Raw genomic sequence first — 17,229 nt, forward strand, 5'->3', positions numbered from 1 at the left:
TTGTTGAAACCGATAGGTAGAAAAAATATCTCCACCTCTCCCTCTTTGCCATCATCTTTGTTCAGTGTTTGGAAACCAATGACCTCTAAGAGTATCTCAGAAATCCCCTGTGATGGGTATGAAGCAGCCAAGTGTCACTCCTGGTCTCTGGCTTGTACAGCTTCCCAAACCCCAGAGATGAGATTTAAACAGCTCTGAACCTGCTTTTGCACGGCACCTGCTGTAAGGAAGCCAAACTGCCTTCTTCTAAAGCCTTGAATTCATAAAAGACACAATTAGTATAAAGCCACCGTGTCTTCTTAATACTTGTTCAGCCTTAGGCTAAATGCAGCTCAGCATGGCCAAGCTCTCCAACTGTATCTCAAAAATGCTGAATATTTTTCTGAATACTTTAAGATATTATTTTCCCGTATACTGAGAAACTTCTTTTATTTTTAGCTTAAAAACTGCTAAAAAATAACACACTGTAGGATAATGTGGTGAATAAAAATTATTCCATGTCTGAACTGTACTTGACCTATCAAAAATTCAGTGAAAAATCACTACTAGCCTGAATTCACAAACATAACAGACTGGAATTTTCAGTCAGCTGGTACTCAGCAAACTCTGTAGTTTTCTCTGAGCTGTGACATTGGTTTAGAATATTCTATGACCATTTATTCATCACCAAGAATTAAAAATGGTTTTTTATTCAAATAAAAAAATGTAACAATACATTATTACTGTCAATTCAATAGCTTCCCACCCCATTTCTGAATTAACTGGCTTAACAAAACTAATTTTCTTCCTGGACAGAATGAACAGGAAAACAAAACAAAACAAAACAAAACCAAAACTAAATAAACAAATAAAAGCCACAAAAATCCCTCAGAGCTCTTTAGAGTTATGAGGCCGATTTGCAGAAGCACTGAATGCATCTGTACACTGAAAGGGATAGAAGATAAAAGCTCAGGGTGTAACACCAAAACTTCTTGACTCTAATCAGAATTCTGACACTGAATCAAAATGAATAGTTATGTGTGTGAGAGATGGAAACTAGTATGTAATTACCTGCACCAAAATACATCATTTGATGTTAAACCCTTTGAAGAGCTTTCCTTATTTTTATTTACATAACCTGAAAAGATTCCAGCTCTGCACTGCTGGTGTTGTCAATGATCTCCTTCCAAATCCTGATAAAATTATTTCCATAGGATAATCAAAATATTATCCTGAAAATAACACTTAATTAAATAGCATTTAAAGTATTTTTTTTTCTGTCTTTCAGTGTTCCTTCTGTAACTACCTTATTCCCTCCTTAGTTATGTAGGAATTTCAGTCCAGGAAGCGCTGGGTGAGGCTTTAGTGGTGTTTGGAGAAGTGTTGGTCTTCCCATACATCTCCAAGTACTCATTGCCAATGCATTCCCATTGCTCATCATTCAAAGAATTCCTGAAAGTCTGAGAAATTATCTGTATTTCATTGCAGTTTATTTAAATATTTATCATCATAAAGTTTATGAGTTCAATCATTTCAATAAAATTAATCTTTGTAAATACATTCTACTGCACATGCTATTTTTTCTTTATCAGAGGAATTAACCTCTACTACCAAAATCTACCATAACTGTAGAAATTAAAGAGGACATTAAAACCATAGTCCTTAAAAGGATACAAGTCAATTAAAAAATAACAAGAAAATTTCCAGTTAGGCTCTTTATTGCCATTTATATTGAAATTGTAATGGATAATAAAAATGTCAATTATTTCTGTGCATATGATCATCAAGTTGCAAGCTTACCCATTAGGTAGAATAATGAAGTTCAAAACATCTATTTTGAGTGACCAAACCATCTAAAATTTAAATTTTTTTAAATTAATGACACAGAAAACAATGTATTTCAAACAAGTCTATAAACCTTAATATAATCTCAGTGTAAGTGGGCTATGATCTACTGTTAAAAATTGTTACCTTCAAACTAGCATATTTTATAACAAGTCTTTCACAGAAATACTCTTGATTCAGAGTAATTAAACTTCTCGAGACACAAGTAGCAAGTATCTGAAAAGTGATATAAAATCATTGTTAGTGAAATTTGCAAATGACAAAAGAATCCCAAATAAAGCAGCAATAAATAATTGTCCTGGATCAAACTTGCAGCCCAGCTCGGGTGAGCAAGCATGCTTGATGTAATAGATCAAACTATTACTAAAAACTCAAGTCTGTATATTCCCTAGAAATTTGCTAAATTCTGCTGTCTTTGGGCACATGGAGTCTCTTGTAAAATTTTTCTTAGGTGGTGTTGTTTTAACTGTCCTGAGATTTTATTTGAGTCTGGGAATTTAAAAACCTCAAAAAATTTGAAAGAAGTAAGGCTGCTTTTCCCATCAAAATGCAAAAAGGTTAAAACATGAAGCCAAAATCAGAACTGTTTTCCTAAGCCATGAGAATCTGAAACCTGTGGTGTGATTCACACAATATCCTCTTCTTTTTGAAACTAGATGAGTTTTCAATAATCTTGTATTTATTCTATACTTTCTCTAACATTTAACCTCTAGCCTTGCTTTTGTTAAAACATCCTGTTGTTGCAGAATTCCACCTTGTGATGAGTCACCTGTTGTGATGCTGACAGTGATGCTGACTCTTTATTCTTTGCTCAATGACATATTTAATGGTAAACAGTTGATAACTGAGATCCAAATTCTTTTATGTGACTAAAGTAAGTGATAACCAGCTCAGGCTAAGTAATTCCTCTGTGACCTAAGGCAAGACACTTCAGCTGTCTGTAGCTAACATCCTTATCTATAAAATGTGAATGGCATCACTTCATTTATTACCTCAGAAGAAAGCAACACCAGAGCTTTTGGCCTCCAGCACTGTGACAATGCACATCTGACAGGTGTTACTGCTCACCACCAAAGAAATTAATCAGCACTACATGGGCCTAAGCAATTGCTCTGCACAAATCCAAGGCTTTGGGTGCTCTACACCTAGACATAAGCATTTGGAGTTTGGAGTACTTATGTAGAGATTTGAGAGGTTATTACTTTAAGACAAGTGCAGAGTTGTTTTTCTGTTCAGTACTGAGCCTGCCATGGGAAGAGTTCAATTTTTGAGTGCATTGTATTCGATGTCCTTGGTGAAGGGAACAAAGATCTCTGTCACTGCATTGTCTGGAGAGGTGTCTGTGAAATTTAACATGCCTTCAGGGAAACTGCAACATCCACACAGTCCCTTTTCACAACACTGAGAAATTCCACACCAATAGTACCATGACTGGGCTGCAGCCATCTGTACAGAATGCTTTTTTTCTGAGGTGTGAACTTGAAGAATATTTTTCACTTGAAAGTGTTTTTTTATGGTTTAACATCAGCATTTTAGTTGTCAATATTTGCACCTTACAGAAAACTGAGTGTTGATAAATGCGCAATAGGCACAAATATCTTCCATGACTGTAAGTGGGGAGAATGATAAAGGCCACAGTGACTAGGGTTTTTTTAAAATTTTTATTGTCATTTCCAGTCTTGAGTATTAAAACTATAAACCATTTCTAACTGCCTTGATCCGAGGAGTTGGATTCATTTTTCTTTCTCTTCTAAACTGCTCAGTAATGCAGTTCATTCTTTTTCTTGTGGTTTATGAGTTAAACACGTATTTATTTTTAATATCGTCACTTACTGAGTTATTAGACCTCCTGTAGCCCACAGCTCATCTACATCTTATCTTGCAGGCTCACAGGAAAGTTCCTCCCCTCCCAGGCACACTTCATCCTGCATACAGGTAACACCTTCCTGCTAAAACATTAACATCATGTAGTTGTGCTTCTGCCTGTTTGTGAAGGTTACAAAACAACAACTACACCTAGACCATGCCAATTAATTTGACTAATAAATTCTTCTGAGAAGAATTGTCATTGTTTTGGACAGAACACATCTCCATGACTCTCCTAAAGCTCATCATACTTCCAGGATGTGTTTTCCATGTAGAGACATCCAAGACTTTCCCAGCATAGTTATAAAATGATGTGGTTCAGTTCTTACACCTTTTCTTAAAGAAAATCTGATGCAAACTATTAAGATCTTTCCTTCTGATCCCTGCACACTGGGTTCCAGGGGAAATGAAGCCAGGCCCAATGTTGTCTCCAACATTATCTCTCTGGCCTGACACCTGATCTGGATAATTAAAAGCCTGAGACTCATCAAAGCAAAGAGACCACCCTGGGAAAAGTATGTAGTTCTCTGATTTTGTATTTTGAGCTTGCTTTCAAATAAAAAGGAACCTCTTGCAGAACTCTAAATGGCACACTTATGTGTAGTAGCATTTAAAGTTCAGCTCTCTTTGTTTTTATTTTTAAATTTGGCTTCATTTGGGGGATTTGATTTACATGAAACCCAGAAAAAGACAAGGTTGCCATTGTCTTGCTCTGTTATTGCCATATAATGCCACCCATCATAGATTAAAAAGGTGATGGTATGATGTTTCTCTGCTTGGGTGCAATGATATTCAATATGCTTTTTGGAGAGCTCTGTGGCCAAAGTCAGGGAAATCAGAGCTTTTCTTCTGACCTTTCTCATGTCCTTGCTAGAATTTTGATAGAGTGGGAAAATTGCTTCTAAAGTCTGTAAGCTCTTCTTAAGACAGATAAAGGGATGTGGAATTTCTGGTCTCAGGTTGCCAGTATCTTGAAGAACAAGAAATCATTTAAAAGTTGACACAGTTTGAGTCCTTTATTTAAATTCTGATATCCTGTAAGTAAATTTTGAGTGCCAGTGAAGTGGAACTTAAGAAAAGTGATAGAAGAAAAGTTTTAGGGGTGATATTATTGTCCAAAGAGATGACTTCATTTCAACTACTTTCTCAGCCCCTGTCATGAGTGTGGAGGTGCTGCTGCCCACAAAGAGGGCACCTGAGAGAGGGCTGGCATCTTACAGATTTTACATCCTGCTCTGGGCTGCCTTTTTGCCTCTGTACTTTATAAATTGATCACAGCTTGCAGGCAGAAAATGGCCACAGATTGTAAGATGGCTGCAGTTATTAGATTTAGCCTGATTTTTATTAAAGAAAATATAATGCAGGATTCAATAAAAAGGTAGGAAAATGGCTTTGTTTCTTGTGCTTTCCTTTGCAAAATTTACAAGGTAAAGAGCATCATACTAAGGAGCTTGGGACATAGACTGGAAGATTTATTTGAGGTTTTTATGTCTGGGCTTGTTCTGCATCTGTCTGATCCATCTGCCTTGGTCTGGTCTTGCCCATGAGTGGTCTGGATCACAGGACCAGGAAAATATCTCTTCCCTTAGGCTGTCAGGAGATTCTTTATTGTGTAACAATTTTCCCTTTCCTCCCCTGTCCCCTCAGCATCTGATCCAATAGTTTGAGAAGAAAAGCTACCACTATGGCTGCTATTTCATAGCTGGCTTGTGCATTAGAATCTCACCTTTCAGCATGATCTTTATATGTGTTAAATGATTGAAAACTGTCAACAGAAAAACCTGTGGTATGTGTATCTCAGGGCACGATACACAACCCCATTTTTTTCCATTAGCTAAAGGAGTGGCAAGGAAGGGAGACTAAAAACCCCATTGAGAATAGAAACCTGTGCCATGTTCTGAGGCAAAATGAGAAGGAGCTATTGAAAGATAGCAGGAGAAAAATGTCAGAGTTGCATACACTCTCAAATCAGCAGTGTCACAGTTAACCAGCACTAAAAAGCCACTCATCTTAATAATGGTGTCTTGAAAATATGCAACAATTATAATAGTCTTGAGATGCACTTCTTTCATGAGATCAGGCTTGTGATCAGAGTTTACCTCACAGAGTTACATTTTTTCATTAAAAAAGATTACTCGAGCATGGCTTTAATATTTTTTTTTAGGAAAAATGAAAACAGAAGTTAAAACCTTCTTACCTTTATGGGCTTCAGAAGTTACTTTCTGTGTCAGTGATGCATAAGCTAAAGTGCTGGAAAGGAATTTGAAATGGTGGGTTTTACACGCTTCAGAATTTTTGCAAGTACTAATATTTATTAAAGGAAATTCAGTACCTAACTGGAATACCAAATCTGTTTAACAGTGCAAACCTGTGGCTTTGCACCCTGTTCTCTGGAGCAAGCAAAGGCTTCCTACCAAATGAAGCAGAAGCTGATTTTCGTTCCAAACTCTGGAGTACAGGCAAGCAGTATTTCATTTCCATTTCTTACCATTATTTTAAAGGTTTTATTTAAAACATATCTTCATGCTGCTGAATAACATTGGGTATGTCTTTACTTTGGGAGCAGACAGAGGTCATTAAAATCTGTCTTCTTTCTCTCTGCCACCCTCCCGTCCTCTCCCAGTGCACCCATGTTTTGCAAACATTTACCAGTGTTATTTTACTGCTTGTAGTGATTAACCACATTGGCAGCTGTTTGTAGGCTCTGAAACTGCAGAATAGGAGGGGGAGGAACTGCACAAACCCTCCCACATCCCTGCACTCTGGATGTTTCCCATGGCTTCAGAGCAGGGCTAACCTCCAGTCTGCTCATGGTGAAGAGAACCCCACGGCTTCTGAGGGCAGGGACACCCATCCCTCTGCTTCTGTCCTGTTGTGGGAATTCACTGCAGTGGCAGAACAGTAACACTGGTCAGTTTGTGGTTCAAATCAGCACAAGAGGAGATGAAACCATTTCTCCTGCCATGGTGGTTAGATGTGGCACACAAGGCTGCTGTGAGCAGGGGAGCACTTGGCTGAGGCACAGGATGACTGACTGCTTCTTCAACTCTGTCACAAGAGAGTTGTGACCTCCTGAAGGAGTTCACAGCAAACCTTCTGAGAAATGCAGGTGACATAGATCTTGTCTGAGCAAACAGAAATGCAGGTGACATAGATCTTGTCTGAGCAAACAGAAATGGCTTGATGAGGTTTTTAGCACTAATCAAGAAAGAGACTGTATCCATTATATTATAAACAAGCAATTTCTGTACATATGGTGGGTTTTAGTGGTACTCTGGCAGGTTTTTTCAGTATGATTTCTTGCTTGCCGTGGATGCTGAAGATATATTTTTATGGTTTTTTTAATCTGTCCTTTGCTAATGTATCCACTGCTTTGCCCAGAATGTTCCATCACAAAGTTTTAAATACACAGATCCCCTTTTCTTTTGCAGGACATACAGGGAGAGAGCCTATAGGGGGTAGAATTTAAAAAACTACTTATGTGCTAATAAATAAAAATAATTCAGTAAGTACAGCATCAGTCTGGTAATCATAAGAGACTAAAGAAGAAGTAAAAAGTTAATTAAACCAGTTGCATTATTGTTATACTTCAACCTCAAATGGAGCAGGGAAAGAGTAATATTAGAACTGCTAAACCATGTACTAGGAGATTTGCAGACCTTTGTAATTTAAAGCAAGAAAATAAATAAGATCAAAAATGGGTTCAGGTTGAGCTAAGTCAGTGGTTAAAACATGAAATTGCCTAAAGTAGATTCTCTAAGTTGTGTCTTAGCAGAGAAGAGAGATGAATGAGAAATTACTTTGCACCACTGGTGTGCTCAGCTCTATCCATATGGGAAGCACCTGCAGCTGTCAGAAGAATGCTCTGAGTGGAAATGCAGGAATATGGACGATGATTCAACTGGGTTTTTGCTTCCACAGTCTATTCCTCTGCTGGGTTTAATTTGAGCACTGCTGAATTGGAAGCCCAGAGCATATCAGAGAGAGATATTTCTGATCATTCACAACATCGAGTCTATAAAATATTCATAAAACATCTGCAATCGGAATTAGCCTTTCAAGTAATAAAAAAAATACATCAAAGTAATACAATAAATGAGGGGGTCTGTCTACTCCATGTGATACGAAGCATAAGAATTTCTTTTAAATATTTGATTCGTGAAAAGTAAATGAGGCATTTTCTGATGCAACAATTATGGGATTTCATACTGTATGAAAGAGTAACAAGAAAGATACTGTGTTATTGTTAATAGCTCTATTTCCTACCATCTAAACTAATGAGCACCTTTGATCTTCTCTGAATTCTTCATGCTTCATTGTTTCCATCACTGTCAAAAGCCCACTCCTTTACTTTTCTTGGGAAATAATCTACATAATGCAAAGTGACTGTTTATGGAGCACAGTGAGTTTTCCACTCCAGGAAGAAAGGGCATCATCTGATAAAAGGAGACATATCCTTGAGACAGCTACAAAATTAGATAATTTTTGCACAGAACAGATTTTTTTTCCCTGCCAGTCAGAATTTAAAGTAAGGAATTATTCCACATTTGGCAGACAATTTTGCTTCTCCAAGGGTAAACAACACTGAGTGAAAATAATTGCAATTTTGGTTTTTTCTCAGATAATTTCATTAGTTTGAAGATTTTTAAGTGCCTGGTTAATGAAAAAGCTAAAAAAATGTAAGCATAACAATGATTGTTCCAGAGATATAGGCAATATTCATGTCGTGTTTTTATGAGTTCATGTTTAATTTCAGTTTTCAGATTTCTGTATCACTAATTTTTGCTCTTTGGTCCCCAGACAACAGATAACAATGCAGGAAGACACCTGCCACCTTCCATATTGCTGGTGTACAAGTTTGAATACATTTCTTAGAAGCATTGATGTTGGATATTAAAATATAAGGCTCTAATCCCAAAGTATCTCCTAAATTTGAAAGTCCTAAATTTTAATAGCACCTGTCTCAATATTGTATAGATGGATTTTTTACAGGGTTTATTAGATGTATTTTCATAAGGAACCAGAGAGGACGGATTTAAAGAGCTTCAGTTACAAATGTGTATGTGTGTAGTCCAGGATGACTATATTTGAATGTTTCTGATACAAACCAAAACTATCATTTCAAAGGCAAATCCTTAGTCACAAATAGGTAACATTGGTATGGAAAAGAGAAGATACTGAGGAACTGAGTGAATATTGAGGACCTCATTCTCACTGCTCTTGTGCCCAGCACAATTCCCATTGGCCTCAGAGGATTTAGGATGGTGTGAATGACACATGAACCAACCTGCAGTGTTCAGAAAAGCAACTTAAAGCCTGTTCTGTCTCTGCATTTCCAAACTGATGCTGAGCTGTGGATGCCAGGTGTCCTGGCACTCCCTGCAGTCACAGTGTCCTGCTCTCAGCCCGAATGCCTTTGTCAGGCAGACCCTGCTGGCTCCCCTCGGCCTCTGCTTGTCTCAAAGTGGGAAAACAAAGCCAAGCTTGTCTTAGGAACTGATCCCAGTGTGACCAGAGAAGGGACAGAGCTGGAGAGCCCCTGGATTGCACCCACTGCTCTGCAAAGTATCTGACTGGAGAGAGGCTGACTACATTCCCACAGTCCTCTTTCAAACTAACCTTCCTTAAAGAAGAAGAAATAGATCAAACAAGAACTAGTTTTATTCAAAGAAGCAGTGTGAGAGATCAGCAAGAGGCAGGCTTATTCCTAGAGGAAAGATAACACACTCATTTTCTCCTCTCATCATACACTCCTGGAAATATCTTGATCAATATCAGACCTCTATGCAATATGTAAAGGAGATTACATTTCATAAGATATATTTTAAATTTTACATTTCCACACACTGAATTAATATGAAATGCAATTTTATCTGATTTTAATACTTTAATGCTAGCTTCCATTACTTTCACTGTAAGTAAATGAACAGATGAACAGAAATCTGGACTTAATTAGGTAGGACATGCTATCACTTACAGACTGACATAAGTAGAATCCATTGAATGCAAACACTGTATAATACCTTTTGTCCTGAGATGATGCACAGCAACACAGCAAAGTCACATTTCATACTGACTGACAAAACCCACTCAAGTTTTGTAGAATGTAAATTGACAACTATTTTTTTTTCCTGGTTCTTATTTATTAGATTCATCCACCTTTAAAAAGCATTTTTCATTTTTGCCTTTCATTAAGTCTATTTGTAATTCTATTTGACCAAAAGAAAATGCTGTACAATTTGTACAGAACTGGGTCTTGCTGCTATCACTGTAATTGGCAACTCTCCTTACCCTAAATGTGATGTAATTATTACACCACATACATGTATGGTGTAGGAACTAAAAAGAGAAGGAGTTTGCAGAAGTAAAGTTTCAAGACTGGGCGATGACCTAGGGAAATATCTGCCTCCAGGTATTTTAAAAATCTACTGCAGAATGAAATTACTTTTTCACTTTTTAGCTTCCATTGAGCACAGTCTAAATGCCAGTGTGATTCATCAATGTCCCTGATAATTCTCTGAGACATCTACTAGAAGCCTGCAATGCTGTTTGTGCTCCTGCTGTCTGAGAGGGCAGTGCAGGAGCCTCAGGAGCAGCAGGGGCTGGGGGAGCTCTGGCAGGGGCACCCAGCCTTCCAGCACTGCCACTGCTTTCCACCCCAATCCTGCTGGGCAATTTACAGATGCTGCCTAAGCCTTGCCCTCTGCTGCTCTGCTCCCTGTGACCCACAAAACCGAGGGCAGTAACCTGTTGTGGTTTCTCTGCTTTTCTCGAGCTGCTGTTTCTCCCTGAAGAATTGCTCTGGCCCTTTCTTTACAGTGACATGGGAGCACCTCGCTGCCTTTAATCCCTCAGCAGTTTCAAGGGCAAGAAGGATGATGGTGGCCAGTTCTGCTAACTCCACAAATGTCCCTGTTTTTCTGTTTGGTTTTTACCTTGGTTGTTAATTCCCATTAGGTGAAAAGCTTTCTACACTGCAGTTTGTTACACATAATAGAAAAATGTTGGGCAATATTAAAACTTGTTTTTTTATTTTATAGAAGAAGAGTCAAAATGAAACCAGAGCCACTAAATTTTTCCCCATCTCAAGGGGTTCTGATTTCCAGTAGCTCCTTTTATTTCCATGAGACTTTTTGATTTCCCCTCACAGCAGACTCTTTCTTATGTTCAGAAAACCTTTGTTTCTTTATTCATAGCTGCTTACATAAATTCTTGAGTTGTTATTTATGCCATTATGTTAATACACCCCTTTCAGCTTAAAATACTGCTCTGAATTTGTCTTAATTTTGTGTTAAAGGTTATGCTGACAAAGGCCAATAAAACACATGGAGCATTATTTGTATTTATTTACAAAGCTGCAGTATCCCGGACGACATCATCACTTTTATAAAGTATGATCCCATAAAGTTCATTTTGAAAGTGAATTCCATATCTCATTTTACTATGACATGCAAACAGCCTATCTATCTGAGCCTTTACAGCACATCCATCACACCAGGAGTGTGCTGGTGCCAGTGAATCAAAAGCTACAGCAGCAGTTAACAAGAAGTGTGCTAATTAATGGCTCAAACAGAAAGTTTTAAGAGTGATTTTGCCAGACACTTCCCTCAAAAGTGATTGAGAAGGAAATGTCTCTTTAAAATTTTTATATAATGTCACACTAAATGAACCATAAAGAAACAATACAGAAAATACATAGCTTGGAATTTATGAGGACATTTTACAGCTATTAAAGACCATGTTTAAAGGTCTGGATTTTAAATGGAGCCAAGGGACCTTTGATAGCAGATTTACCATCAAGGTCATCTTTAAAAATGGAAAGGAAGAAAACCACATCCCAAACATCACAGCCAGGGACATAACAAAGCCCAGAACTGCTAGAGGAGAGAGGAAGGATGGACACCAGAATGCTAAGAAATCACTATATAGAGCATATTTATTCAAATTCAAAAGAAATGTTGACTGCCAGCTAAATGAAAAATGGCATTGCAGCTGGAAAAAGTCTTCTGGACCAACCATCCTCACTGGCTATTTCAAACTTCTGCTGTTCACCAGCTTAGCTGGTGACATGTTACTGCACCTCAGAACATACAAATCTTGTCTCCTGAGAAAACAGCTATCAAAACATTTGTTTTTTACCTTCATGACACATGCAAAGAAATTCTTCAAATATATTGACACCATTTTTCTTTCTTTGAAGCAGGTTCAGTCATATGATATATGGTATAATGTGAAGCCAAGTTCCAAAATACAAACCTAAAACAAAAAAACCTAAAAAATTTGAAATATGTCTATTTTTAGGAACATCTTTTCTCCCATTATTTAATCAATAAATTCAACTCCTATGAAATGGGTACCTCCTTTAGAAAGTAGAGTTGATGTTGATTAGATAATGTATTAACTTGGATTTGGATCCTCTGGAAACATTCTTTTCAAAGCCTTTTTCCAAACCGACTAGAAAGATAAATAATAGAAACATCACCCATATTGTGTAAAAATAAAGGTCCTTTTTTTCTTTAAGTGAGGCACTTAGTTCCCCACCTCCTCCAAGAAGACAAATTCCAAATCCTTTTTCAAAAGGGAGTACAAAAAAATCTAACTACTGATATTTTTGGCTGTAAATATAAGGCCAAGCTCTTTCAGGATCTGAGAAATGGAGAGCACAAGTGAGGAGGCAGAAATAAACCTTGTTGAATTCTTGCATGATTTTGTTTTGTAGCATAAACCCCACCCAGCTCTGCAGATTGTCACTCTTAGCATGTGGCAATAATTGACGTGGTGTCAAACACACACTTACCCTTTCCTGCCCCACAAATATTAAAGTGTGTTTTTATAGGAGAGGTGGGTTGTTTGGGGAGCAGCTGCACACCTGCTGGGAGGGGGAGTGGGAGAACATCCCCTGACCATGAAATAATCTGGTGATCAGACCCACCGTGGGCAGGTGCCACCCTCTGCCCAGGGATGGTTTAGAGATGTCCTGCAGCACCGAGCTTGTGTTTCAATAACTGCTGCATGACAAGAAAGGGCTTTTGTTCTGCCTCTGGGTGCGGAGCTGTGGAGCTGAGCCTGAGGAGTGACTCCTGACCCTGGGGCTGCAGATTCCCAGCCTGGATGTGCCTGGAAATGAGGAGCACTGGGGACAGACCCCGGAGCTGTGCCCTGGCCACACTGCCCAGGGAGGAGCAGGACAGGCAGGGTGGGCAGGGGGGCTCTGAGCATCCTGCTGCCCCTGAGGAGCAAAGCTTGCCAGGATCCTGCTCCCTGCTTCGCTTCTGCAGCGCTGGGGAAGGACATTTTCAATTCTCCGCTTGAAATCTGAGTACCCTTTACCTTTGACAAAGTTATTCTTATTGAAGCTTTTACAAAATAATTCTAGTCTAATTCTTACCCATTGAAGAGCACCACTTCATTCACAGCTGCTGTGAATGTATCCAGAACAGAGCTGGAAGGTAATTAGCAGTGATAACTGTCTGCCACCCTTTTCTTATCTGACATTTTCAAGCCCTGTAAATTAGAAGCATCTAACACTAATAACTTATTTATTTTTATATACCATTGAACTTGCCAGCCATTTTTAATTATAATTTCTTAAAGAAAACACTTTAGAACTGGAATCTTGTAAAATTTCAGCCTGGGGCAGACTACACCAAAGTTAATGAGCCATGAAAAATAAGACAGCTTGAGAAGGCCATTAATACAGTCTTTCCGCTGTAGCCTGTACTGGCAGGCCGTGATCAGTTAAAATAGATACTTCAATTAATCCTTTATTGGAAATTGAGAAAATTACCTATAGGGCTTCATTAAAAAAAAAATAAATAATAAAAGGTGCCAATTTTTCTGCTGGGTTTTAGTACCTTTGTGTCAGCAGGATGAGGAGAGCAGCCCCAGCTGGAGGGAGAGCCCTGGTTCAGGCAGTGTGAGGATGGAGCGTGGGCTCGGTGGTGCCCAGCAGGGCAGAGCTGCAGCTTTGCTCACCCTGTGCCCCTGGGGCTGGCCCTGCAGGGGTGAAGCTGTGAGAGCTGCCCTGCCCTGCAGTGATGCCACATGGCTAAAGCTGGCAGGAACCTGGGCACTGCTCCAGGTGAGCTCCCTCCTGGGCCTCAGCTTCCCCATCCCTGCCAGGGGAGAGGCGTCAGGCGGGGATTCACCAGCCATCCAACTGTGCTACGTCTGCCCACAGAGCTTGCACACCATTCCTCAACATCATCCTTTCAGAACCATCTTGAAATACTCTTTTATATGTTCTACATGATGTTTGATGTTGTCCTATTCTATTTCGCATTCAAAATTTTTTGACTTTCAGTTTCCCTTTTTTTTCAAGAGGTGTCTGGGAAAAACAGAAAACAACAAATTGTCACTAAATTCACCACATTGGCCTCTTTTTCCAAGTGTCATTTTCACTCATGCTGCTTGACAAGCTCATATGAGAAATGACAAAGAAAGTTCACAGAACTGTCACTTCTCTATTAAAATGAAATAGCTTCTCTTTTGCTGTCCTTCTTCACAATTTTCCGAATTTAATGTCCGTAAATGAGTGGTACACCAGTGGCATTTATAAATTCAGTTCATTTCGCTCTATCTACAAAACAGAAATGGAACTTGGCACACTTCTGTGTGTTTTCTTGATATCAGATATTTAGCAAACTATCTGACTACATGAAGAAGCATTTATCAAACTAAACATGCTATCTATATGTAAACACCCCTACCTGTTGCAGAGATTACTTTTATATCCCCATTTTTCTCCAGTCTTGATGGTGTATTGTAACACTCAAAGTGTTACAATAAAATGATAAAAATGATTGGGTTCTGCTGACTACAGAATGGGAAAGGACAAATAGATTGAAATACACAGATTATTGTAAAAATAATTGCTGAACTTACTACTGTACCTCTTACATATTTTCTTGCCACACAATGTTAGTATTAAACAAACAAATGTAATAGGTAAGTGTCTCTCTAGCCCCAAAAACCTGTTTACACCATTAGTGACTATAAACATCAGCACTCCATCTCAGTGGGTGACTGTTTGCATGAGATTCAGCACTGGACTTTTCCATTACCTTTCAGATGTCATCCTGGCTGCTGCCTGTCACCACCTGGGTGTGTGTGACTATCTGGACCACGTGAATACACACATAAAGGCAGTGTGTAGTGAGAGAATGGATGCAGTTCTTTCACACATGGAAAAGGAGAGCTCACTCTCCATACTGGAATAATTTCCTGACCTGAGACACAATCGAAAAGGCCACGCTATATATACATTATATATATGCAAAGGGCTGTGTGGTCACTGTGTGCAGCTCCTTGTGCTGCAGGCAGGGCAGGGAATGCTGTCAGCACACGCCAGCCCAGACAAGGCAGCCCCAGGACTCACCAAGATCTCAGCTCCCCTCCCCTGCTGAACTCCCAGCACAGCACAGACACATTTCTCAGCCTTATTTAAACTCTAGCTAACATAGTTGCTACTCTGAGGCCTTGCAGATGGAATGCTCTCACATTCTCAGTGCTGCTTTTCATGCCCTCTTCTGGATCTTCATTTCTGTCTCTGCCCCCTTCCTGTCCCTGCCTGGGGCAGTCATCACCTAAATTTCTCTTGCACTCATTTCCCGGTCTCCTTCCATGCTTCAGTCATTATCATGTTATCCAGCTAGAAGGTTTTATCTGCCCCTTACACCTACATCTGTAGGAATGATTAAAATCCTGTTCAGAGCCTTGCAGCATTCCGTGCCAGGTTGTTCATCACTGTGGGGGTGGAATAGTAAATCCCTCAGTGGGAGTGTCTGGAGGTGCTTGTATCTGCCTGCCAGCCCTCCTGTCACACGTTCTCACTAATACCCCCTTGCATTAGCTCTCCTGTATTACACCCAGAAACTACATTCATATTCCTACTGAGAGCACAGTGTGCCCATGCCCTGTAGTCCTCCTGCACTGCCTAAAATCTCCCATCTTCCACTGCTCTTTCACTTTGCTCTCCAAGGTTTGCAGGGTGTTCTTCATTTCCTCTGCAAAGTCTGGCAACTTTCACTTCCTCACATCTTCTCCCTCATCTGTTGCTTTGCCTTCATCTTCAAGATTCAGCTTTTTTTTTGCTGCTTGCTCTTTTCTGCTCTGCAAGAGGGACGTATTTGTCCAACAATCTATCAACTACTAATTTTCACATATCTCTGGGATACAGTTTTCAGACAATTTTGTCTTTATTTTAAAAATAACTGGCTTTTATTGACTGTTTCTCTCACTATCTAAAAGCTTGGCCTTTTGAAAACAAAACTTACTATTTGTTGATATTTAAGCAAAATTAATGTGTGAGCTTCTATCAGTTTCAAATTAATCCCTTCACTAAAATTCATGACAGAATAAAAAATACATTTTGCTTTGAAAATGCTCAAGTCTTTCACCTGTAACAAGCTGCATTGACTGGACCATTTTGACAATACCTCTTCTCCAGTGTGCATTTGGGAAGGTATATTATTTTGTGACGTTAGAGATCCCAGCAGTATTTATCTCCCTAGTAAAATGTCTTTTCAGCTTTATCTCTTTCCAGTCCACTTGAGCGAAGGAGGGTCATAACAAGCAAAGGATTTAGGACAGATGCACCCTTCAACACCAACAGAATTTAATCTACAGTAATTCTCCAGCTTTCACCAGCTTTCCAAGCAGTGCATGCCACCAGCCGTGTCTCAGGCCTGGCAGGGGCTTGGCTGCTCCTACAATGTCTGACTCATCCTGCAGCAGAAACTCGAATTACTGTTTTATCCTCCTGAGGGGTTTTTTATCTTTTTATACTAAACAAACATTGTAGCTATTTCTTTTGCCTTAAACCTAATAGTGTGACATTTCAGCTAAGTAGCTCATGGTCCCTGCTGCTGAACAGTAATATTTTTTTGCATCAATTAGAGCTTTTTGTAATACTTCATGCAGTCAGTGCAACATTCTGAATATTTTCTGAGTTCTTGGAAAACTCTTGTGTTTAAGATGTTCAGAAGGGTTTTCTTGATCAAAGGAAGTACAGTGACAGATTCTGCAGGATCAGATCTCTCTTATGCACCTTCTGTTACCGCTCACGTAAGGCAGATGAATGAAAGACGTGGACTCTTCTTCTTGCCAGCTGTTCCTGAATTTCTTAAGAGTCCATGTTCTTTTATGAAGTTGTATGGATTTTCAATACTAGACTTTCTGCAGTGTAGTGCTTGAGGGTGCAGACAATATTTTTTTCATACCAAGAAGACAAATGGAAACCACACTTGGCTGTTCCTCTGTCTGTAAAAGTGATTTTCCTGTTGCTTCTACAGCTATTGAGCTGGAAAACTAAATTCTGGAATTTTGCAAATTAAATCCATTGACATTAGCAGCAAAATGTTCGGTCAAATTAGCAGAGGGTAGAGTTCCCCTGAAGAATATGAGTGGGTCTGACTTATAGCAGATTTTGGTTCTCATTCTGTGGAGTATAAAGAAGGTAAGAATATCTAAGGATAGTTAGGAACATATCAACATAAACATCAGGAAAACCAGTCTAGGCAAGAGGCAGGTCTGCCAGGA

This window comes from Cyanistes caeruleus, chromosome 10, assembly GCF_971803275.1.
Source record: "Cyanistes caeruleus chromosome 10, bCyaCae1.hap1.1, whole genome shotgun sequence".
Classification (NCBI taxonomy): Eukaryota; Metazoa; Chordata; class Aves; order Passeriformes; family Paridae; genus Cyanistes; species Cyanistes caeruleus.